Genomic DNA, 24,045 nt, shown 5'->3' on the forward strand with positions numbered 1-24,045 from the left:
TTATTGGTGGTAGCAGTAGTGGTTTTGTGTTATACCTTAGTTACTGGACTGTTCTTACCTCCTCCCCATCCCTCCAGGAGCCAGGGGGTTGGGTGGGGGGTGGTGGTGGTGGAAGTGAGCAAGTGGCTGCATGGTTGTGAGTTACCAGCTGGGCTTAAACCATGACACCTACCCATATCTGGGAGGTACACCTGGACTGGACCACACACCAACACCAGTGCTGATAGGAAATACCCCATCCTGATTCCAGAGACAGGACATCAACTGAAGCTGCAGAAGGTTGGTATCGTCCTCCTTTGAAATGGCAAACACCCACAGACCCTGGTGAGTGCTGCAAGCCTCCAGAAGTGTAAATGGTCAAAGGCAATCGCTGGTACTCTCTTGTGACTCCAGCTCACCACTTCCACATCCTCCCTTTGCTAGCTCAGATGAGGAGCTTATAAAATCAGTATGCTGTAGGCAGTCTAACAGCAATGCAGAAACCTTACAGAGTCAGTTACTAATACAGTGCTTTGCATATCATGTTTCAAACACTACATGCTCCTACATGTTCAGTGTCAACAAGGGGAAAAAATTGTCAGACCAAAACAGTGTCTTCCTAATATGAGTTATTAGCTATCCAGCTGGCTGCCAGGTCCACTGCAAAGACCCTGCAGGGATACACTGGCATTCATTTCAACCTTTGGAGTACAATGTCAGTTCCTTTCCTAATGATTTCTGTCCTCTGGCTGGAATCAGCATGCTTCTCAGCTCTGCCCATCACTGTCTGTCACAGGCTTCCACATTGCCTGCAACCAGGACAGGTATCGCCTGCCTTATGCTCATCAATGAGACAAGCAGCAAGGACCTGGCAGGTTTAGGATACTAAACAGGGAGGGAAAATAAATGCAGCATAGATTCCTCTGTTAAACCACTTCCAAATTCAAGGGAAGGCATTTTGTTTCCAACAAATAGAACATATTAGATGAAGCTGTGAGTGTGCTACTCTTACAAATGCTCTATGTGAACCAAAACATGCTGAAATTAATACAGAAATATTCCACCATCTCCCAAAATAAGTACCTCTCTGTGTCTTTGCCCAGCTAAATCATTAAAAAAAGCCCTGCATAGTGGAGCACAGTTTCCATTTCCTTGCACACACCTACCAGGGCTGAGCTTACAACTAAACACACTGACCTTTCCTCAAAGAAATCAGTGTTTGCTGTTCCTTATAAATTTGCAGGATTTTGGCTAGCTTCCTATTCACCCACTTGAATATTGTGCTTTCCACCCCTACACAACTGTTCCTTTCTGAAAGATGACAAACTATCCCAAAAAATAATAAGAGTGCTTCAGCATCCTTTCTGGATAGCACTGTTCCAGAGTGGACAAAGGAGCACTGGGAATTTCAGACCAACCTGTTGCAGGGAGCACCTCACCATGGTTCAGTGTAACAATTTCTCTTGACCTCCCTTCAAGAATGACCTTTTTCCAGTACTCTCCACACTGATATTCTAGACAAACATTTGAGGCACATTTGAATTCTTTATTATTTTCCTATCTGTACTGGGTTCAGCTCTGACAGCTGTTTTTCTCCTTCCTAGTAGCTGATGCAGTGCTGTGTTTGGGCTTTAGTCTGAGAACAGTGCTGATAGCACTCCAATGTTTTAGTTGTTGTTAAGTAATGTTTACTCCCATCAAGGACTTTTCAGTCTTTCATGCTCTGCCAGTGAGGAGGGACACAGGAAGCCGGGAAGAAACAGAGAAAGGACACCTGACCCAAACTAGCCAAAAGGGTATTCTACACCACAGCACTTCATGCTTAGTACAGAAATTGGGGGGAGTCACCCAGAAGGCACAGATTGCTGCTTGGGTCGGGCTGGGTATCAGTCAGCGGGTAGTGAGCAACTGTATTGTGCATAACTTGTACTTATTATTGGTTTTTTTTCCTTTACCTTTTAGTTTTATACCATACCTTATTTACCAGACTGTTCTTATCTCAACCCATGGGACTTACATTCTTTCAATTCTCCTCCTCATCCGACCGGGGAGGGGGAAATGAGGAGGAGTGAGTGGCTGCATGGTTCTGAGTTGCTGGCTGGGCTTAAACCACAAGACTACCAAAAAAATAAGACCTGGAATCCCTTACAAAAGGCCCCACAGTTACCAGAAGGATCACCCCACAACCTTGCTCTAGTTTTTCAGTTGTTGCTGATGTGGTAAACAAAAAAATAAATTTTTAAATTTTTCTGTCCACGAGCCAAAAATTCCTCTTAATGGGCTGAATATGGTGTCTGTGCTAGGCTCTCATTGCTACTGCTTACAATAGTCACTACCTACAACACAGAATTGGCCTCCTTTTGCAGGAAAATAAGGCCAAACCAGCTTGAAAGCATATTTGGAATCTGGACATTAATTCCATGTAAACTAATGCATTCAAACTTCTTTGTACAGCTTCAGAAAAGGGTACCTGATCCCATTAAGATGTAGGGCAGTGAATAACCACATGGTATGATAAGGAGGCCAGCAGAGTTGCCTCCATTTTGGAACTATTACCTAAAGCTCACAACCACAAACGCAGAAGCAGTGTCCTGCCCTGATGTGCCAACCACACTGCTGCTCAGCCACCCGCCTGCCCATGAATCATCACACCCACTGCCCACCACTCACAGGCAGGCAGCACAGGGAGAGCGTACTGGAAAGGCCTGCAAAGAGACAAAGAGAAGGCAGAAGAGCAGAGAAGCAGATCAGGACAGCTCCAATGGGAGCCTCTGCCCCGGACCTGGAACTTCCCTTTTTTATCAGAAAATGCCAGGAGCAACAAAGCCCTGTGAGGCCACTGGGGGACCCACGCTCCTGTCTGAACCACAGCATTCCCCTCGCAAACAGCTCCCCACTTTCCATAGAATCATAGAATAGTTAGGGTTGGAAAGGACCTTAAGATCATCTAGTTCCAACCCCCTGCAATGGACAGGGACACCTCACACTAAACCATGTCAAACAAGGCTCTGTCCAACCTGGACTGGAACACCACCAGAGATGGAGCATTCAGAACTTCCCTGGACAACACTTTCCAGTGCCTCACCATCCTCACAGTAAAGAACTTCTTCCTTATATCCAATCTAAACTTCTCCTGTTTAAGTTTTAACCTGTTACCCCTTGCCTATCACTACAGTCCCTAATGAAGAGTCCCTCCCCAGCATCCCTGTAGGCCCCCTTCAGATACTGGAAGGCTGCTATGAGGTCTCCCCACAGCCTTCTCTTCTCCAGGCTGAACAGCCCCAACTTTCTCAGCCTGTCTTCATATGGGAGGTGCTCCAGTCCCCTGATCATCCTCATGGCCCTCCTCTGGACTTGTTCCAACAGTTCCATGTCCTTTTTATGTTGAGGACACCAGAACTGCACACAGTACTACAAGTGAGGTCTCAGGAAAGCAGAGTAGAGGGGCAGGATCACCCCCTTCAACCTGCTGGTCACACTCGTTTTGATGCAGCCCAGGATGCAGTTGGCTTTCTGGGCTGCGAGCACACACTGAAGATGGCTCGTGTTCATTTCCTCATTGACCAACACCCCATGTCATTCTCCACAGGGCTGCTCTGAATCTCATCTCTGCCCAACCTGTAGCTGTGCCTGGGATTGCTCTGACCCAGGTGTAGAACTTTGCACTTGGCATGGTTAAACTTCATAAGGTTGGCATCTGCCCACCTTACAAGTGTGTCAAGCTCCCTCTGGATTGCATCCCTTCCCTCCAGGGTATCAACCGAATAACACAGCTTGCTGAGTGTGCACTCAATCCCACTGTCCATGTCACTGACAAAGATGTTAAACAAGACCAGTCCCAACACCGATCCGTGAGGGACACCACTCGTTACTGGTCTCCAGCTGGACATTGAGCCATTGACCACAACTCTTTGTGTATGACCATCCAGCCAGTTCTTTATCCACCGAGTGGTCCACTTATCAAATCAATGTCTCTCCAATTTAGAGACAAGGATGTTGTGTGGGACAGTGTCGAACCCTTTGCACAAGTCCAGGTAGATGACATCAACTGCTCCACCCCTGTCCATCAGTTCCGTAGCCCCATCATAGAAGGCCACTAAATTGGTCAGGCAGGATTTCCTGTTGGGGAAGCCATGCTGCCTGTCACCAAGCATCTTGTTGTTTTCCATGTGCCTTAGCATGCCTTCCAGGAGTATTTGCTCCCAGATTTTGCCAGGCACAGAGGTGAGACTGACTGCTCTGTAGTTCTCTGGGTCATTAATTTTCCCCTTCTTGAAAATGGAGTTATATTTCCCTTTTCCCAGTTGTTGGGAACTTCACCTGTCTGCCATGATTTTCCAAATATGATGGCCAGTGGCTTTGCAGCTTCATTCGCCAGCTCCTTCAGGACCATAGAATTGTGCACGTTTAGGTTCTTAAGATGGTCTCGAACCTGATCCTCTCCTACAGTGGGCCTAAGGTCATCATTCTCACAGTCCCTGCATCTGCTTTCCAAGTCTTGGGTGGTGTGGTCAGAGCCTTTGCCAGTGAAGACTGAGGCAAAGAAGTCATTAAGAACCTCAGCCTTCTCCAAATTATAGAATCATAGAATAATTAGGGTAGCCAGTGCTCCTGATAGCTTCTGGAGAGGTCCCACATTATCCCTAGTCTGTCTTTTATTTGCAATGTACCTATAGAATCCCTTCCTGTTATCTTTCACATCCCTAGCCAAGTTTAATTCAAGTTTTCTTCACTGTCTCTCTCTCTGGAAGATAAATTATTCATAATGAAACTATTTTAAATTCTGTTGGGATGCTGAGCAAAGCTAAGATGGGTGGTGCTGCAGAGGAAGTTGTCAGGGACTTCCTCACAGAGAATGTTACAAGTGCAACTACAGTCAACACACCTCAAACCCAATGCCACAGAACACAGAAATAACTGAACACAAATCTCTAAGAGTTCCCCCATCACACCCAGAGACACATCAACCTGAGTGCAAGACCCATGGACCTGCTAACACCAAGCTCATTCATGGAAGCTCCCAGAAAGCCACCCCATGAGAGATGCCTGAGCACTAAATGACCTTATTCCTATATTTTCTTCCTGCTGGCATGGTATAAAGCAGCAGAAATAAGGACAGCTGTGTCCTGTATTGTTTGCATGGGATCTTCACATGCTAGGGCAGCCTGGTGAGCAACACGGCAGCCTCACAGACATCACACATCCAGATGTGCTTCATGGATGCTCCTGCAGACCCACCTCTGCAGCTGTGCTCTCCCACAGTGAACAGCAAATGGAAACAGGGATGACACATGGAGGCTGACCGCTGAGCTGACAAATTCTTCCTGGGTGACCAGGCTTGGGTGACACCCAAGCTCCCCATGCTGTGTGCTGCTGCCACAGTTAGGTGGGAGGTAATAGCTCCCATCAGAGAAACACAGGGCTAAGGCTGTGGAGGTGTCTCACAGCCAAGACACCCCCACCCCCTGCTGCTGGAAGGACTGGGCCAGCCTGCAAAAAGCAATAGGCAGCACAGCAGTGCTGTGAAGGACAGGAAGCCTCCTGCAGTGGGATGGATCACCAGAGAGGTCCCTGGCCTCAAGACCCACCACTGAGCTGCTTTCCACCAGGACTACACCAGCAGGACCCTCTTTGACATGTTGTCTGACATGCAGCACATGGCAAGCAGCAGATTGCACCAAATATACTCCTTAAACATAAGCACCAGTAAGGTGTCTGACATGGTGCCCCACCATACAGCTGTATTTGGGTCCAAGAGGAGAACATCAACAAACAGTTCAGAAGAGAGGGGGTTTTTGTGTTGTTTTGTTTTTAAATGAAGAGACAAAATAATTAAGTGGCCTGGAAACTATGCTACATTAAAGGCATTATAGCACTAAAAACCTAGCTCTGACAAGTTCTGGCTGAAGCCCTTTAGAAGTTACCATGGTAGTTGATATAGCTATTTGCATACTCCTTCAGTAATGCTGGATGATTGTTTTTAATGCAACTCAACCACAAACAAGCAAATGTTGCTGAAAGAAAAAGTACTTTTTCACACCATGACCCCTCCCCCCCGGGCCTTTATCTCTGTTACAAGCACACAGTTAAGGAGGAGGCAGCAAGTAATAGGGAGCCAAGCCAAACACACAACGCTGAACTTTGATCCCTCTCTCTCCAGGGAGAGAAGAAATTTAAGAAGCAGATTCAGGATTTCAGCATCCATTTCACTTTCCCTGCCACCTTCTGAACTATCCCTCTCTGGGCCCCAAATGGCTATTCAGATGCTGGCAGCTGAACGCTCCGCTCGCTTACTCTAAAACACCAGCTCAGCAAGCCTCGCAACACACTCCATGTCAGATGAGAAAGCCAAATATATTTGGAATATATCTTTCCTCCTTTTAATTAAAGGTCCAGGTAGAGAGAAGATCATGCAGGAGCACTCTGCAAAGCCACATCCAGCAAGGCTGACAGGCAAGTTGGAACAAGACAAGACCCAGACAAAGGAAAGCAAGCATGGGCTGTAAGGGAGGAGCAGGACACAACTGCATTGACCTGCCTGGCTGTTATTTTTGCAATCAAACTGAGGTCTAGAAACTCCTATGGCCAAATGGAAGGCTTTTCCCACCTGAGAACACCTGGCAGCAACTCCCCCAGCAGCACAGCCCTTGTCCCATGCACAGACAGAAAGTGAAAACCTCTCAAATACCAGCTCAGCAGCAGTTACCGCAGCTAACTGGTGGAAGCTGAGGAGTCACCTCCCAATCTTCCAGATAAACCCCACTTCTTCCCCAGGGACCTCCCTGCACCCCTCGGCCTGGGGGCACCCCAGGAATAGAGGCAGCCATAGCTCAGCCCCCTCAAAATATGCAGCTCCAAGTGGGGTGAGACAGATGGGGAGAGGGAATAAAGAGCTTTCAGCACTAAGCCAAGGAAGGCAAGAACGAGCCTGCGTGTTGTGCATGCCAGGGGCACTGAATGCCATGCCATAGCCCAGCCTTCTTGCCCAGTGCTGGCCTAAGCAACACATACTGCTGGCTCTACACAAATAACATTCCTCATTCTTAACCCAGTATAAATTATTTGTATAATGACTTGCACTGAAAGCCTCGAGGCTTTACTAACAAAGCTGGGCTTGCACACAAGCTGCCAGGTTTTGAGAACTGGTTTAATCAGCTGGAGAAGTTGTGAGCATGCTAGGAGAGCACATTCAGGCTTCACAAGACAGTTTAAGTGATTCTTTAAGCAGCTCTTCTTTCCCACACTACCCTCGACTTTAACTGACACCAATATGGAACAACTCAAACTGGGAAACGTTTTGCCACCGTATGAACTGGGATCACACAATCACTACTGTAGTCCTCGAATGGGTCCATCCATTGAGGGATTTATGTTCTCAGCAAAGGGCAGCTTCTGTGCCAAAGTGTGTTTCCAGCCAGCGCCCCAGCAAGCAGCAAGCCAACAACTTTCAAGATTAAGGCCATGGCTTCTATGGAGTCATGCTGGTGGAAGGCAGCTTTGTTAAACAGAAATGAAAGCTAAACCCATGCTACGTTCACTCCATTATTCTTTGCCTTTTCTAATAGCCATTTTTTCTCCTCCATCACTCTCAGGCTTTGCATGCTCAGCTGTGACTCTTTGTGCATCCCTTTCACTGCCTTCTGCTTCTATTTGTCCTTTTGATTTCCACTTCTCAGCTTGTGTTTTCTGCTGCATCCCCCATGCCTGATTTCCACTTTTATTAGGGTGCAAGGCAGAAAGGCTCAAAGGATGAACAATGCATCTTAGCTGAAAAGGCTTTGAAACTGAATTGGGTTGTTTACCAATAGATTCCCCCACTCTCTTCCTGAAAAAAGTATTTTACCTCCACTGCAGCACTTGCTGTTTATTTTCAGCTGGAAGCAATTATAAAAAGCATAAAACCAGGATCAAGAGCACTGGAATATGATCACTTTCAAATGAAACAGCAAACAAACAACAAAATCCCAGACAACCACACCTACCAAAAGCCCACAGTTTCTAGGACAGGTTATTTCGGAGTCCAACTGTAAAGCTTCTGCTGCTGCAAGGACAGGTTAAAGCTTCAACCAGCTCCTAAATGTGAGCCAACACATTGTTTTGTCTTTGAGACAAACATACTGTCCTTCAACTCAGACCAGGAATGTGTATGACAAAGCTGCTTTCCCATCCAAAAGCAACTCCAAGGAATTACTTCAATTTATGTGTGTTCTTTCAAAATTAAATACTGAAACTCTTCAAGCAACTTCGAACAAGTGACAAAGCACCTGCCTCTGTCACCACTTCCCAGCCAAAAGCTGGACCTCTCTTACAGAACCAGCATCTCCCAAAGATGATCCTTGGCTGGGTAACACTGTCCATAAATTAAGAGGTAGGACAAGAGATAAAGCAAAATATCATGAGCTGCAGACATAAGATTTTAGTGTTTTGGTCTGCTCCATGCAGCCACCTCCATCAGCCAGGATGCCCAAAACTACCCAGGCAGAACAGATTAAACCAACAGAAAGGAAAAGGCCAGGATGAGCCTGTGAGGTCTGCATCTCAGAAAAGCCAGAACCATGAGACTCAAGCAGAAATAAGAAGACTAATTTCCAGGAGAAGAGCAGCACCTTAGGGCCCACAAAGCCCTAGGAACCCAGCAACCACGAGAGCTGGGCAACCAGTTTCAATGTAACTTCTACTTTAATCAGAAGTGAGGTCTCTTGGTGGCCCCCTCTGAAAGCATGTGCTGCCCCAAAACACATGGATCTACGTTCAAGTGCGCAGGATGGTTTTGATCCCCTCCTCACATGCAAACCTCCTCAGGGTTAAATTTGGAAGCAGGGTAGGTTTGTATCACCTTCTGCCTTCCAGAAAGTTTCAATGTAGAAGCAACATCAGCATTATTGCTAAAACACATCTCCTAAGCTAGTTCTTAGTTTCCAAAACTAAAAATTTCATCAACTCAAACTCAACGCAGTAAGATGCAAAGAGAACCAAGGCCACCGAGTGAAGAATTCAGTATCTGAAGGGGGCCTACAAGGATGCCAGAGGGACTCTTCATCAGCAACTGTAGTGATAGGACAAGGGGTAGTGGGTTTAAAACTAAACACGGGAGATTGAGATGTTAGGAAGAAGTTCTTCCCTGGGAGGATGGTGAGGTGCTGGCACAGGTTGCTCAGAGAAGATGTGGCTGCCCTATCCCTGGCAGTGTTCAAGGCCATGTTTGACAGGGCTTGGAGCAACCTGGTCTAGTGGAAGGTGTCCATGCCCATGGCAGGGGGTTGGAACTAGATGATCTTAAGGTCCTTTCCAACCTAAACCATTCCATGATTTTAAGTCTCTTCACAGCAGAGACACCTCACACAGCACTGGATCAGCTCTCCTGCTCACCCTCCACCAGGAAGAAGGATGGGTACATCCAGAGCTTTGGGGACAGTGAGAGAAGTAGCTCACATGGGCTTACCTGATCCTGAAGCTCCAGTTTAGATGTTTCTTGTGAGAAGGATTAGGAATTATGGGTTGCAAATTGAAGAAACATTTGCTGGGTAGCAAGCAGCCATCAGGCTCACCCATGGCACAGGAAGAGAAATCCTCTGCAGGTTTTCAATGCAGCACAGAGCAAGCTCCCACCAGTGAGCCAGCACTGATTGCAGACAAACATCAAAGCAGAAAACATCCACAGTGGGGTTTTGCATAAATTATTCTTCCTGGCACATGTGATACACCAGCCGAACCCTTGATCAGATGGGAAAGGCAGCTAGTCTAGGTGTGGGACAGGGAGCAGTGGTGGCAGTTCTGGCCAGGAACGGAGCTCAGTCCCCAGGGCCATGCTACATTGCCTTACTGAGAAGGTTTGCAACACCCTGTGGAGCCCTGGCAATTTCATTTCTTTAAAAAGGATGTAAAACATTCAGTGTCCACTCTTGGTCATGCAGGTGAGCAGATACAAGCACACCACTCAATTTGCAAGGCAGCTTTGTAAGCCTGCTTCATTTTCTTTCAGTGTCTTACCAAGAGAGCAGCCCTGCCATTGTCAGGTATCTCACCATTTTCAGTAGCTTCAACACTGAAAAAGGCAAGACTAAAAAAAGAAATCACAACATTGGAAACAGCTGTCTTCATAAAAACTGTTTTAAACACCTACTCAGTCAAAACTGTGCCAAAGGGGAGCATGACACACTTTGCACATTCATTCAGGGGCTCAAACCTTTTCCTTAAATGCCCAAAAAACAAACAAAATCTCCTGCTGTGGGGCAGAGACACCTTTGGCTGAACTCAAAGATCACTTCGTTTATTAAGATGGGGCTACCAAACAGGAGCAGGGATTCCTCCATTAAATGGTGGTTTGCAGAGAGCCACCAGCACAAAGGTGTTTCCCAAAGCCCAGGCTGGAGCCAGACAGGCTGTCACAGCCATGCCATGCTGGAGGAAGGAACACACCATGTGTCCTCTAACAGACCCTGTCTGGAGGAAGGCAGGTGTACTGGAGCTGTGTGGGGAAGCCAGATGTGAGGCCTGGCACTGATGCCAGCAGCTGAGCTATTTTTACTCACCAATGGGTTGCAGTGACAGAGTAGGAGCTGATTTTCCTCTCCCAGCCTGGCTCACTGCACTCAGCCAGGAGAGAGGGATCCAGGCAGCTCTCAGAGCTGAGGTGGGAGCCCAACACCTGCTGCTGCCAGAGCAGAAGGGAATTCAGGCACCATTGGAGATACTTTGCCCACATGGAGACGCACCAACTCCAAAAATTATATTTTTTCTGTGGCAGGGAGGCTTCCCCATCAGAATCCGGGGGGGGGGGGGGGGGGAATATCAATTAAATCACTCAGCCCCAGAGAAGCCAAAATAGGTGATTGTTTCTCCTGCCCACACTGACACCATAAGACCTCCCCGATGTCAGGTCCCTCCCCCCTAGACAAGTCAACAGCACATACTAAATCCCATTTGAAAAAAAAACCCAAAACAAATGTCAAGACAATAAAAGTTTAACTAAAAAAACATATTCAAATTATTCAGTGCATCTCACTAGTATTCACCGGGCTTTCAAACCAGGCTTCACAGTTTCTGGAAGCTGAATGCTAGGAACACCTGCTGGAGTTACCAAAGCAATGCCAGCCTTTCTAGTACTCTCCATTTTCTCAGGCTTCCTTCCAATATTCCTATCTCTTACAGAAGATCCTGTTTTCCTTCATCCGGGTTGTTTCCTCCTTTTCATTCTCATTGCCACCCACTCATTTTTATATCTTTCCCAATATTGTATTTGCTACATCCCCTCCCTGCAGCCTTCTCCCTGTGCTCGGCCCTGCACTGCTCACTCCAAAGCCCCAGTGGCTTCTCCCTTGTGTATCTTCATACTTGAGAACCCCCTGATACAATTTCAGCAACTGCTTCTGCAGACCCACCTCTACCCGGATACCCAGGAATTGGAGTTTGCCAGGAAGAGCAAACCAAGCAGCAAGCTGTGCCTCCATCTTGTTACGGCACAAGTATTGTTTGTAGAGTGTTTAGTTGGAAATTCAGAGAATTACCTCTCTCACAGATGAGTTAAACAGCTCATAAAATGCTGTATTTTACAAAGAAGGAAGGTAAAGGGTGTTTTGGGTTTTTTGGGGTTTGTGGTTTCTGACTGGTGGCATATCAGATTTCTGATCACCCAACTAAATCTTAGCCCAAAGTTTCAGTGCTTTAAAAGTATGTCTCTCGTGGGTTTGAGCCCCACATTGGAAGTCAGGATTTGAAGACTGATCATCTCTGTCATGAAGTGCCATCCTTCCCTTCCTCTAGCCCGGATCAAGAAAGCCACAGAGAGCTGAGAGCTCCTGCCAGCCTCATCCACACCAGTCCTAATGCAGTGCAGATCCATATCTCCCCAGTCTGAACTCTAAACATGTGCCCTTTCGTGCCAGGCACTGCATTAAGCAAAATAACCTCAACTCCAGAAAGAACCAAATACATTATTAATAGAGTAGCAATATAGTCATAGAATCATAGAATAGTTAGGGTTGGAAAGGACCTTCAGATGACCTAGTTCCAACGCCCTGCCATGGACAGGGACACCTCACATTAAATCATGTCACCTGAGGCTCTGTTCAACCTGGACTTGAACACCGCAAGGGATGGAGCATTCACAGCTTCCCTGGACAACCCATTCCAGTGCCTCACCACCCTCACAGTAAAGAATTTCTTCCTTATATCCAATCTAAACTTTCCCTGTTTAAGTTTTAAGCCATTACCCCTTGTCCTGTCACTACAGTCCCTCATGAATAGTCCCTCCCCAGCATCCCTGTAGGCCCCCTTCAGATACTGGAAGGCTGCTATGAGGTCTTCACACAGCCTTCTCTTCTCCAGGCTGAACAGCCCCAACTTTCTCAGCCTGTCTTCATATGGGAGGTACTCCAGTCCCCTGATCATCCTCGTGGCCCTCCTCTGGACTTGCTCCAAAAGCTCCATGTCATTTTTATGTTGAGGACACCAGAACTGCACACAGTAATCCAAAGTGGGGTCTCACAAGAGCAGAATAGAAGGGCATGATCACCTCCTTCAACCTGTGGGTTCATGTTCCTTTTGATGCAGCCCAGGATGCAGTTGGCTTTCTGGGCTGCGAGCGCACACTGAAGCTGGCTCATGTTCATTTTCTCATTGACTAACACCCCCAAGTCCTTCTCCACAGGGCTGCTCTGAATCTCATCTCTGCCCAACCTGTAGCTGTGCCTGGGATTACCCTGACCCAGATGTAGGACCTTGCATTTGGCACTGTTGAGCTTCATGAGGTTTGCATTGGCCCACCTCTTAAGCATGTCCAGGTCCCTCTGGACGGCATTCCTTCCCTCTAGCGTATCAACCAAACCACGCAGCTTGGTGTCATTGGCAAACTTGCTGAGGGCGCTTTCAATCCCAGTGTCCATGTTGCCAACAAAGATCACCAAGATGGAAGAGTCCCATCAGCATCACAGACCCTACAAAAGCTCTTCAGAGGGACTCCAAGCATTTGAGCTGTTTTCCACACCTCCACATTTTCGTAGCATCCCATCACTCTATTTGAAGGGCACTACTGCCCTCAGTATGGCCACGGGCAGACACACAGCTTCTGTCAAAGCTTTATTCGTGAGTTAACACCACACTGATACAAAGGAAATCCCAGAGCAACCTGAGCAACAAGCATCTTTCATTCTTTCCACACAAAATCCTGAATCGCTTGTGGTCAGCACTCTGCAGAATCTCACCAGCGTATGGGTGGAAAGCAGGTCCTCACCCAGGGGCTCCCTTAAGCCATCTACAGCCACTTGCCTTCACCCGAGATGCACACAGACTTCTTCAGACCAAACACCCCAGTTCCCTCAGGCATTTCTTATCAGACTTATGCTTCAGACCCTTCAACAGCTTCACTGCCCTTCTTTGGACCTGCTCCAGCAACTCAATGTCTGTGCTTCCAGAGGCTGCCAGCAACAAATGCAAACATCTGCTGTGCTGATGCTGCAGTTGCCACTAATGAAAGATTGTGATATTAAAGCGACACGGCACCGAGCATGCTGTAAGGCTGGGAATTAACTCAGAGCACAACCAAAGAAATGTAAACACTCCTCTTCCCTCTCTTTCCCAGCAGGGCAGTCAACTAATTTCTGTTTCTTCCTTTACCTACAAGAAGGTAGATATGGCAAGATCTCCTGACTCATAAAAAGTCCTAAAATTTTACTCAAATTTTAACTACTGGGTCTGCAACATTTACAAAGACACACGACAGGAACTACAGATCAGGTCCCTTTCTCTGAGCATAATAAAGCAAAATCAAAGAAGAAGCTCCACAAGCCACTGGGATACAGTAGCAAAATCACCATTTTCCTAAATAAAACTTCATTCTTCTGTTGCAACTACCCAGAACTTGCAAGTTTGTGCTACATAACATTAAGCTATGGTATACAGGACTGAGTCGGCTCCTCCTGATGAAAAAAAAAAATCACTAAAAATCTGTTGGGTCTTTAAAAAGAAACAAACTACTAAAAAAAAAAAAAGCTTTGCTGCTACTAGAGATGAAAAATTCCTCAGGTCTGGTTTTATGGAGGGAGTAGGAAGGTAAGCTGTGAACATCTCATCTCAAGCATGCCTGGTCAGTATTGCTCTGCAAGAGAAGGCGAGATAGGATTCAGCTCAAACATCAGGGATGTTGCGGAGAGGCTGCCTGCTCTAGTAAGTCCCACAGACTATTACCCGCTTCTAGTGATACATGTGGGTGCTAGGGATATAGATAGTAGTAGCCTGAGGAGTATAAAGAAGGACTACAGAGCTCTGGGACAGGTGGTCAGGGGTTCTGGAGCTCAGATAGTCTTTTCAACAATTCTCCAAGACACAGGGGAGGACCTTCCAAAGGCTAGGAGGATTGGACAGGTTAATACATGGTTAAAAGGGTGGTTTCATAGTCAAGGGTTTGGGTGTCTTGGACATGGGGCCCACATTTGTAGGCCAGGCCTACTGGGGGCTGGTGGAACTGCTCTGATAAAGAAAGGGAAGAGTGGCTTTGCTGGGAGGCTTGCCAGACTTGTAAAAAATGCTTTAAACTAGTTGTGTTGGGGGAGGGGAGCATCATTCCATCCCAACACACCCAGTCAGTTGCCAGCACCTATAATAAATACTCTGAGCAATGTAGCAATATTCTAGCCGCTCCAGCCACTGAGCTGGCTTCATTTGGAGCTCAGATCAGATGCCTCTATACAAATGCCTGTAGCATGGGGAGCAAACAAGAGGAATTAGAGATGTGGGCACATCTACGCGGCTATGATATAATAGGCATCACTGAAACATGGTGGGATGGCTCCTTTGACTGGAGTGTTGGAATGGAAGGTTATAGGCATTTTAGAAAAGACAGGCCTGGTGGGAGGGGAGGGGGAGTTGCCCTTTATGTTAGGGATAGGCTGGAGAGTATGGAACTCTGTCTGGGGACAAGTGATCAGTTAACAGAAAGTTTGTGGGTCAGGGTTAAGGGGAAATCGGTGATGGGAGACATTACTGTGGGGATATGTTAGAGACCGCCTGATCAAGAGGAACCTGTGGATGAAGAACTCTACAGACAAATAGGAAAAGCCTCACACTCTCAGGCCCTTGCTCTCATGGGGGACTTCAACCACCCTGACATCTGCTGGGGCAACGGTATGCCCCAGCACAAGCAATCCAGGAGGTTTCTCGATTGTGTGGAAGACAACTTCCTTCTGCAAGCAACAGAGGAGCCGACAAGGAGAGGTGCCCTGCTTGACCTCGTGCTCACCAACAGGGAAGGGCTCGTTGGAAATGTGACTCTCCAGGGAAGTCTTGGATGCAGTGATCACGAGATGGTCGAATTTGAGGTCCTCAAGACAGTGAGAAGAGCGTGCAGCAAGCTCACTGCCCTGGACTTCAAGAGTTTGGGCTCTTCAGGAACCTCCTTAGCAAGGTTCCATGGGATATAGCCCTAGAGGGCAAGGGGGCCCAAGACTCTTGGCTAATATTCAAGGATCACCTGCTACAGGCTCAGGAGTGTTGCACCCCAACTACAAGGAAGTGCAGCAGGAGGGCCAGGAGACCCCCTTGGATGGATAAGGAGCTGCTGAGAAAAATTCACAGGAAAAAAAGAGGCTTATAAAAGGTGGAAACAAGGACAGGTGGCCTGGGATGAATACAGGGATGTTGTCAGGGTAGTTAGGGACCAAGTTAGGAAAGCTAAGGCCCAATTGGAGTTAAACTTGGCAAGGGATGTTAAAGATAATAGGAAGGGATTTTATAGGCATGTAGCGGCTAAAAAACAGAATAAGGACAATATGGGCCCCCTCCGCATGCTTTTGGGAGAACTGGCTACACAAGACCTGGAGAAGGCTGAGGTTCTGAATGGCTTCTTTGCCTCGGTCTTCACTGGCAAAGGCTCTGACCACAGCACCCAAGTCTTGGAAGGCGGACGCAGGGACTATGAAAACCTCGACCTTGGGCCAACTGTACATGAGGATCTGATTCGAGACCATCTTAAGAACCTGAATGTACACAAGTCCATGGGCCCTGATGAAATCCATCCACGGTTCCTGAAGGAGCTGGCGAATGAAGCTGCAAAGCCACTGGCCATCATATTTGAAAAATCATGGCAGACAGGAGTCGTTCCTGATGACTGGAAAAAGGGAAATATAACCCACATTTTCAAGAAGGGGAAAATGGATGACGCGGGGAATTACAGAGCAGTCAGTCTCACCTCTGTGCCTGGCAAAATCTGGGAGCTGATTCTCTTGGAAGGCATGTCAGGGCACATGAAAAACAACAAGGTGCTTGGTGACAGCCAGCATGGCTTCCCCAATGGGAAATCCTGCCTGACCAATTCGGTGGCATTCTGTGATGGGGATATGAAACTGATGGACAGGGGTGGAGCAGCTGACGTCATCTACCTGGACTTGTGCAAAGCATTCTACACTGTCCCACATGACATCCTTGTCTCTAAATTGGAGAGACATCAATTTGATAGGTGGAGCACTCGGTGGATAAAGAACTGGCTGGATGGTCGCACTCAAAGAGTTGTGGTCAACGGTTCAATGTCTGGCTGGAGATCAGTAACGAGTGGTGTCCCTCAGGGATCAGTGTTGGGACCGGTCTTGTTTAACATCTTTGTCGTTGACATGGACAATGGAATTGAGTGTGCCCTCAGCAAGTTTGCCGATGACACCAAGCTGTGTGGTTCAGTTGATACGCTAGAGGGAAGGAATGCCACTCAGAGGGACCTTGACACGCTTGTGAGGTGGGCTGATGCCAACCTCATGAAGTTTAACCATGCCAAGTGCAAGGTCCTACACCTGGGTGGGAGCAATCCCAGGTACAGCTAAAGGTTGGGCAAAGAGGAAATTCATGGTAGTCCTGCAGAGAAGGACTTGGGGGTGTTAGTCAATGAGAAAATGAACATGAGCCAGCAGTGTGCACTCACAGCCCAGAAAGCCAACCATATCCTGGGCTGCATCAAAAGGAGCGTGACCAGCAGGTCAAATGAGGTGATCCTGCCCCTCTACTCTGCTCTCGTGAGACCTCACTTGGACTATTGTGTGCAGTTGTGGTGTCCTCAACATAAAATGGACATGGAACTGTTGGAACAAGTCCAGAGAAGGGCCATGAGGATGATCAGGGGACTGGAGCACCTCCCATATGAAGACAGGCTGAGAAAGTTGGGGCTGTTCAGCCTGGAGAAGAGAAGGCTGCGTGGAGACCTCATAGCAGCCTTCCAGTATCTGAAGGGGGCTACAGGGACGCTGGGGAGGGACTATTCATGAGGGACTGTAGTGACAGGACAAGGTGTCATGGTTTGAGCATGTTTTGAGGGTGTTTTTGTTCAAGGTTTTTTCCAGCCAGGTGGAGGAGGGGAGGCCAGGGGTAAGGAGAGACATGACACCTGACCCAGGCTAGCCAATGAGGTATTCCCTACCATAGCACGTGATGCCCAGGGTGCATACTGGGAAAGAGAAGGCTGGAGGGGTGGAGCTCTAGAGGAAAATGGAGGAGGGAGCACATGGTGCTCGGCCGGGCAGGGTGGAGTGAGTTATGGGTCGGTGGCTGGTGGGGTGTTGTATTTTCTTCACTTGCTGTTTGCTGTATCATTATTATTTGTAGTAGTAAATGGCAGTAGGGGTTTTGTGTTATGCCTTAGCTATTAAACCGTTCTTATCTCAATCCGTGGGGGCTACATTCTTTGGATTCTCCTTCCTAACTCTCCGGGAGTTAGGGGACTTGGTTTAAACCACGACACAAGGGGTAATGGGTTAAAACTTAAACAGGGAAAGTTTAGATTGGATCAATCAAAACCAAAAGACACCAAAATGACTATCAGGCACTCTCATGTCGAGACCACAAGATGAGCAGACAGACTCCAGAAATGAGGGAAAGCAGATCAGAGTGCTGACTCCAGACACCCAAAAACCAGGAGAAGCTGCACAGCTGCATAACACCACACACACACTTCTCTCTTTAAGGAAGTCAAAAGCTCCAAGAACCTCACCTGGGTCACAACACATGCAGAGACCCCTCAAAAATTATCAGGTACATTCAGGGAAGAACTGTTTGCAGGGATGATGTGTGGAGAAGTACATTTCCTACCTAAGGCCAGATGGCACATCTATGAGCCAAGACAGTGCCCCATAGCAGCCTTCAAATTCCCTGCTGGAGAACTACCCTTCACATTAAATGCCATTTCCTGCTCTAAGTCACCAGGACTCCGAGCTATCAGGGAAAGAAGTGGCGCTGTCTTCAGTGCTCCATCTTTGAGGCCAGCTCTCAAGTAATGGTATTTATCCTTCAAAGGAAGGGAAGAATCTGACCTGCACAGCTGGTACTACATGAGAAACAAAGCTGAGAGGAAAAGGGAGGTAAAAGGTGTTAGCTACAAGGATACTCAAATCTAAGCTGCAGATACACCCAGGAACACTAGTTAAAACCAACTGCACTCTCTTTGGGCTCTTTCCTCCCCAAATCCAGCTGATAATTCCGAGAGTGCAACATGGAAACCTGCACACTGCAAATCTCACACTGCAGCCTCCAGAAGTAAACTTGGAGCACTGCTGTGAACTGGCACACTGGAAGGGACCTGTTATCCTGGAGAACTCAGGTGCAGAAAAGGCCATTTTAAAGAGAGAAATAATGTTTGTGCTGTGTCTCTTGCTCAGGTATAGTTGAAGATGTACCTGCTCACTGCAGGGGGGTTGGACTAGATGACCTTTGAAGGTCCCTTCCAACCCAAACTATTCTATGATTCTGTAATATTAAACAGATTAAAATTCGCTAAAACTAAGCACCTACTATTATAAGTATAAAAGATGATGGAATAGGTTGTTGACATCAGATAGCAACCACAGTCTGAGTGCCCAAGCAGAGACTCCAGTGCCATCTGGGCAAATCAAGGCAGTGCCCTTGCACTTACATAATGCTCTCCTTCACGTAGCCAGTGAAAAGCAGCATGATAGAGCAACTTCCCAGAGACAATGAGCATGCCTGAATCACAGGAGAGCACTATGGGGAATTAATTGCTCCAGAACAAAAACTAGAAGAGTAAGCACAATTAATTTTGCAGCATTCTTAAAATGAAATAAGAAAACATTGAAACATTACAGCTTACTTAGATAATACACACTGGAAGACATCTTTTACTGCTGGCAGCTTGAAAGAACATAATTACAATTCCAAACATGAAATAAGCTCTCTTCCACACATGCCTGAATCAAGTCTAACTGTTTCACCAGCAGGCAGAATTCACCAGAAAGGACCTAGAAGCAACAGCTCTTGAGGCCTTTAACCTAATAATTGCATGGCACCCAGATCCAGAAGGACTGCAGAAGATTTAGCAGTTGCAGATGTGCAGCTGATGTGCACAGAGCATGTGATCTCCCTGGAATGCAGGACGCCAAACGATGCATCTGTGTACTGGCCCACCACACACCTGGGTGCGGGCCCCGGGGGATATATAAAAGCTAACATTATATTATAATTGAAAAGAAAATCACAGCATGAGCTTAACTGTTGTTTAAATAAGAGAAAAACAATAGCAGCTTTGGTCTTAAGTATCTGCCAGAATGACCACTGGCCACTTCCAGATACATTCTTTGTTCAAGAACTTCAATACTACATTGCTTCTTCAGCCACCTGAAATCAAGGTACAAAGGGGGCTGCTAATTGTAAACCCATGGCAACATCTGCACCTCCAACTTGTCAGAGAAATCATTAGAAAAGCTCTGAACTGGAACTGTTACCATTATAACCCATAGTGAAATTGAGTTCTGAGTCTTCCCACTTTCAGATTTCCAGCATGACGTTCAAGTCTGCTCATCTCATGCTTCACAGTGGTTTCACATCTGCTTTCTTCAAAGTAAGTCACTATGCACCATTGAAGAAAGTAAACCCAGCTAAGATACTTCTGAAAATCCAAGCCAAGCTACACACATGGACCACAGGAAATCCCTGGAGTCATCCTTCCCAGGAGCAGGGAGCAGTTGGGCAACTCCAGCTCCAGCCACAGCACCTCCATTGCTCACGTGGTGAAACAAAGCCGAATGAAAGAGTAAAAATAAACTACATATGAGTTAATATTGTTAGACTAAGAGTAACTCTAAGCTTGATCCTGCATTTGAATAGAGATTTCCAGAAGAACTTCATTCTTTGGAGATGAGTAGCTAGAAAAACCGCCATCCATGTCTCTGCCAGGGAATGAGGGGAAGCTCAGCCCGAAAAGTTTATTAATTTATTCTGACCCCTGGTATCACCAAGGCAATCACACCAGTACAGTTCTGCTGTTAGAGAAGTATTCTTAATGTGTCCAGGAAAAAGATGACAACTCTCACAACTGAAACAAGTGGACATTTCTTTCAGTTTGTATACACATACATTCCCCTAAGATTACCTGTTTTTGAAACAAAAACAGAAGTACCAGCCCAGCCATCTAGAGCAGTGCCACATAACATCTTGTGTTGCTGCACAGCCCTATTTGCACCTTCACAGCATTTTCCTGGCTGGTGCTAACAGACCAGCCTGAGAGGGACAGCTGTAGTCTTCTGCTATACACTCAGAAGGCAAAAGAGCAGTTCATATTAAAAGGCTAGTTTAAGGTCACGTCTGTATCATTCTAGCTGAATTAAAATAGAATATTTAAATTTCAGTGATTTCAATTACTGCAATATTAGCTAGGACATGAAATTTAATCTAAAAAGTTTTACAAATAGGTTTGGCTACAATAAACAAAATAAGCAAACCTAACAAAAAAGAGGAACATTCTATATTTAAACCAAACAAAACCCAAAACCAAACAAAACCTAAAACCAAACAAACAAAAAAAACCTCACAAACCTTAGTGCATGCCTATATATATATTTATATGCTTATTGACTCATTCTGCTTTAAACCATCTCTGCTACAGCAATCTTTCCTTCCCCATTTTTCAACCCCAAAAGAATTACCATTTCTTTCCAGACAAGAACTTGTGCCAACATTCTGGAGGGCTAAAGTCCAAACCATACATAGTTCAACAACAGCAGAGTTGAACAAAAAGGAAAACTATAGCTTTTTTCTTAATTATACCTCGTAAAAGTATGGGTAAGCAGGGGGGGAAAAAAAAGTCATTTATTAATTCCAGGGTAATGAAGACCATTTATAGCACATTGTAACAGATACTCTACTAAGTTTATCAGATTTATCACCATCCTTCAGTGTCAAAACTCAAGGTGGCTCTACAGAAAAGAATAACACTACTGTAATTCCAATACTAAACTGGCTTAGAGTCTAGAAATCAATACTTACAGAGGCAAGGGTTTCATAACTAGGTCAAAACAGGGGGTGGGTGGTATAGGTGTGTTTAAATTCCTATTCACCCAGCAGAAAAAGCCAGAATCAACCTCCTTTCCTGGGGATCCCTAAGGCTTTAACAAAGAAAAAAAAATCCAACTTTGCAAAACTGCAAAATACAGTGTTCTTTCAGCACCTTTTGACTGAAGCCTCTCCAGGACCATGTCTTGAATTATGACCAAACCTTCTCCTAAGCTACAAAGCACAAGTCTTCACTATCACCAGCAGAAACGCAAGGTTTTCAGCAATGAAAAAAGTCACCTGAAATCTGTATCAAGAGGTAAAGCTACAAAGAATCACAGCAGAAAATGAACTGGAAAAGTGTAAGTGGTGATTAGAACTACTCTAAGTTACCTGATGCACAAAAAAAACCCAGAAAAAAAATCTCATTGCTTTGGCCAGTACACACCGTCCTCCTTGTTTATATCCAAGAGCTGTTCCAAAGAAATGTAATAATGACTCAAAGTCCAGTACTTTCTTCATTCCTCAGAGCTACTGTAAATTAAGTATGAATATAGAAACTACTTCTGTGAGCAAAGAAAAACTGCATGGGGAAGATATTTTTTTAAACTGAAATTTCACTAACAGCAGCTTCACTTTAAAGTGAAGCCTAACCTTAGAGCCAGCACATTCTCTGGGGCAGGAGTGTTAGTGGCAGCCCAGTATTCTGAAAGAAACTAAACTTGCCTGCAGCTCTAGTCAAAAGTATACAATTTGTATGGTAACAGTATAGTCAATTCCTATCTTTGCAACCTAATTTGAATCCCCTCTTTTTTTAATCTTAATTTAACATTATAAACCAGTAAGTTTTAAGTCTACAGCAGCATCTTGGAGGTATACAAACTGTAAGCTGTCAACCTGTAGTAGGAGGAAGCCACCATGGATAAGTGATCAAACTAGCAGTTAATCCCTTCATTGACAAATATTTTTGGTGTGTGCAAAGCCAAAGTTGAGCTTTTTTTGTTCACATAATTTGCTTACTAAATTTTGCTACAATGCCCCAAGGCATTTGGGTATGCAATGCCAAGAAATAAAAATGCTCCAGCCAAGGCATGCATGCTGCACAGCGCTCTGCAAATATGCCACTGGAATTCCAAGCTACTATTATACCCAACTCATTGCTCCAGTTATCCATCTTGAAGATCTAATTAATTCTCCTGCTCATCATTGCCTAAGCTTACACAGGAGAATCTCAAAGCTTGGTGACATTTTGCAAGTATGAAAACAAATAGGTGAAGTAGATCTGAATTCCTGTGGGAAGAGAGACTGTCAGTCCGTGGTCTTCTCATCCAGACAGGTACAAAGCACCACGTGGGACCAGATAAAAACCTCTTCTTTGGTCCCCATCCCACACTCCTTTCAGACCATGGGAATTAGCCCCAGTAACAGGCATCTTGCCACAGAAAATACAACCTAGGCTTCAACTTTAATTGTGGATGACCTTGACATAAGGGACATTTAAAAATACACATGCAGCTGCATGCATACACAGCCAGAGCTCTGGGTATTTTAAATGCTTTCTTATCTTCTGCAAGATTGAGGTCAATGAAATTAGGAAAGTTTCTACATCTTTGACCAAACATTTGAGTATATAATTCATATATCTAGGTAGTCCTCTTATTAAAGCACAACCAATAAAATGCAAGAAGAAAGAAAGGAGAATTCAGCTGTGCAACACCTTGCTGGACACAGAGTCCAGGGGAACTGCTGCATCCCTGATATCACTTTGTCCAGAGATCTCCTTTCAGACTGTTGTGAACGCACCATTAAAGCTAGTGGGGAAAAAAAAAGAATTCAGAACTGACCAGCTGCTACATCCAGATGCAGTCCTAACTGTTAAGAGGAAAACAATACTTCTTTTCCTCTCATAATTTGTTTTCAGGTTTTTATTTTGTCAAATTATTTACTACCTGTTGTCATTTGATTTTGACTCCATGGAACTTTTGCATAGCATTAAAACCATATCATTATGTTAAATGACAATTTATAATACAATAAAAATAGACTCAGGATACTGGCAAGAGTACAAGAATGAGGTAAAAACTACTTAAGATGACAAGATAATTTTCTTGACTGTGTAAATAACAAGGAAGTATATTTCTTATATGACACCATCAATAAGTCTAGTCCAGCAGAGAATAATCAGAACCATTCAACATTGACCTTTGAATCCCTGTACCGCTGAACAGATAAAACCTTGCATGAAAGGACAAAAATTACTAAGATCAAGGACCTCCTCCTGTCATACCTACCCACACCACAACACTGACCAGCCCGTCTCCTATTTGCAGTTCTCCTCACCTTAGTTTGCTGTTGAACTCAGTTCTACCAGCCTGCAAGTCAACCTTGGGGAGAAGCTCTAGGTGCTCAGGTGCACAAACACACGCAGTCTTCATGCTGCCATCCTGCCTTTCACCAAACTTGGAAACAATCTGAGTGTCAAGACTTCCAGGAAATTCCAAATTAAGGTTAAATGTTACCATCTGAAGCCAAGCAAAGTCATCTTACCGGCACTTGAACTCTGCCCCATGAGACCACATGACAACTTTTAGACTAAAAACATCCCCAAAAAAACTCTAACAACTGGAAGCATTAAGATTTTTGAAAGGTACAGGAGGAATTGATAGTAGCATGCCAGGACCTTCTTTATGGCAGCCACTGCCACCAGTAACAACAGATGCCCCATTCTGGGCTTCTTTATCAATCCTTGGAATCATATAATGTTTTGGGATGGAAAAGACTTTAAAGCTCATCTAGTTCCAACCCCCTGCC

General features: G+C 45.7%; 1 protein-coding gene across 1 annotated transcript in view; it reads right to left on the reverse strand.

Annotated features, from left to right (window-relative positions):
* The window catches only part of LOC117438267 (ankyrin repeat domain-containing protein 11-like), a 181,786-nt gene that overhangs the window by 114,447 nt on the left and 43,294 nt on the right, over positions 1–24,045 (reverse strand). The gene's annotated exons all lie outside the window — the stretch shown is intronic.

This window comes from Melopsittacus undulatus, assembly GCF_012275295.1.
Source record: "Melopsittacus undulatus isolate bMelUnd1 chromosome W unlocalized genomic scaffold, bMelUnd1.mat.Z SUPER_W_unloc_4, whole genome shotgun sequence".
Classification (NCBI taxonomy): domain Eukaryota; kingdom Metazoa; phylum Chordata; class Aves; order Psittaciformes; family Psittaculidae; genus Melopsittacus; species Melopsittacus undulatus.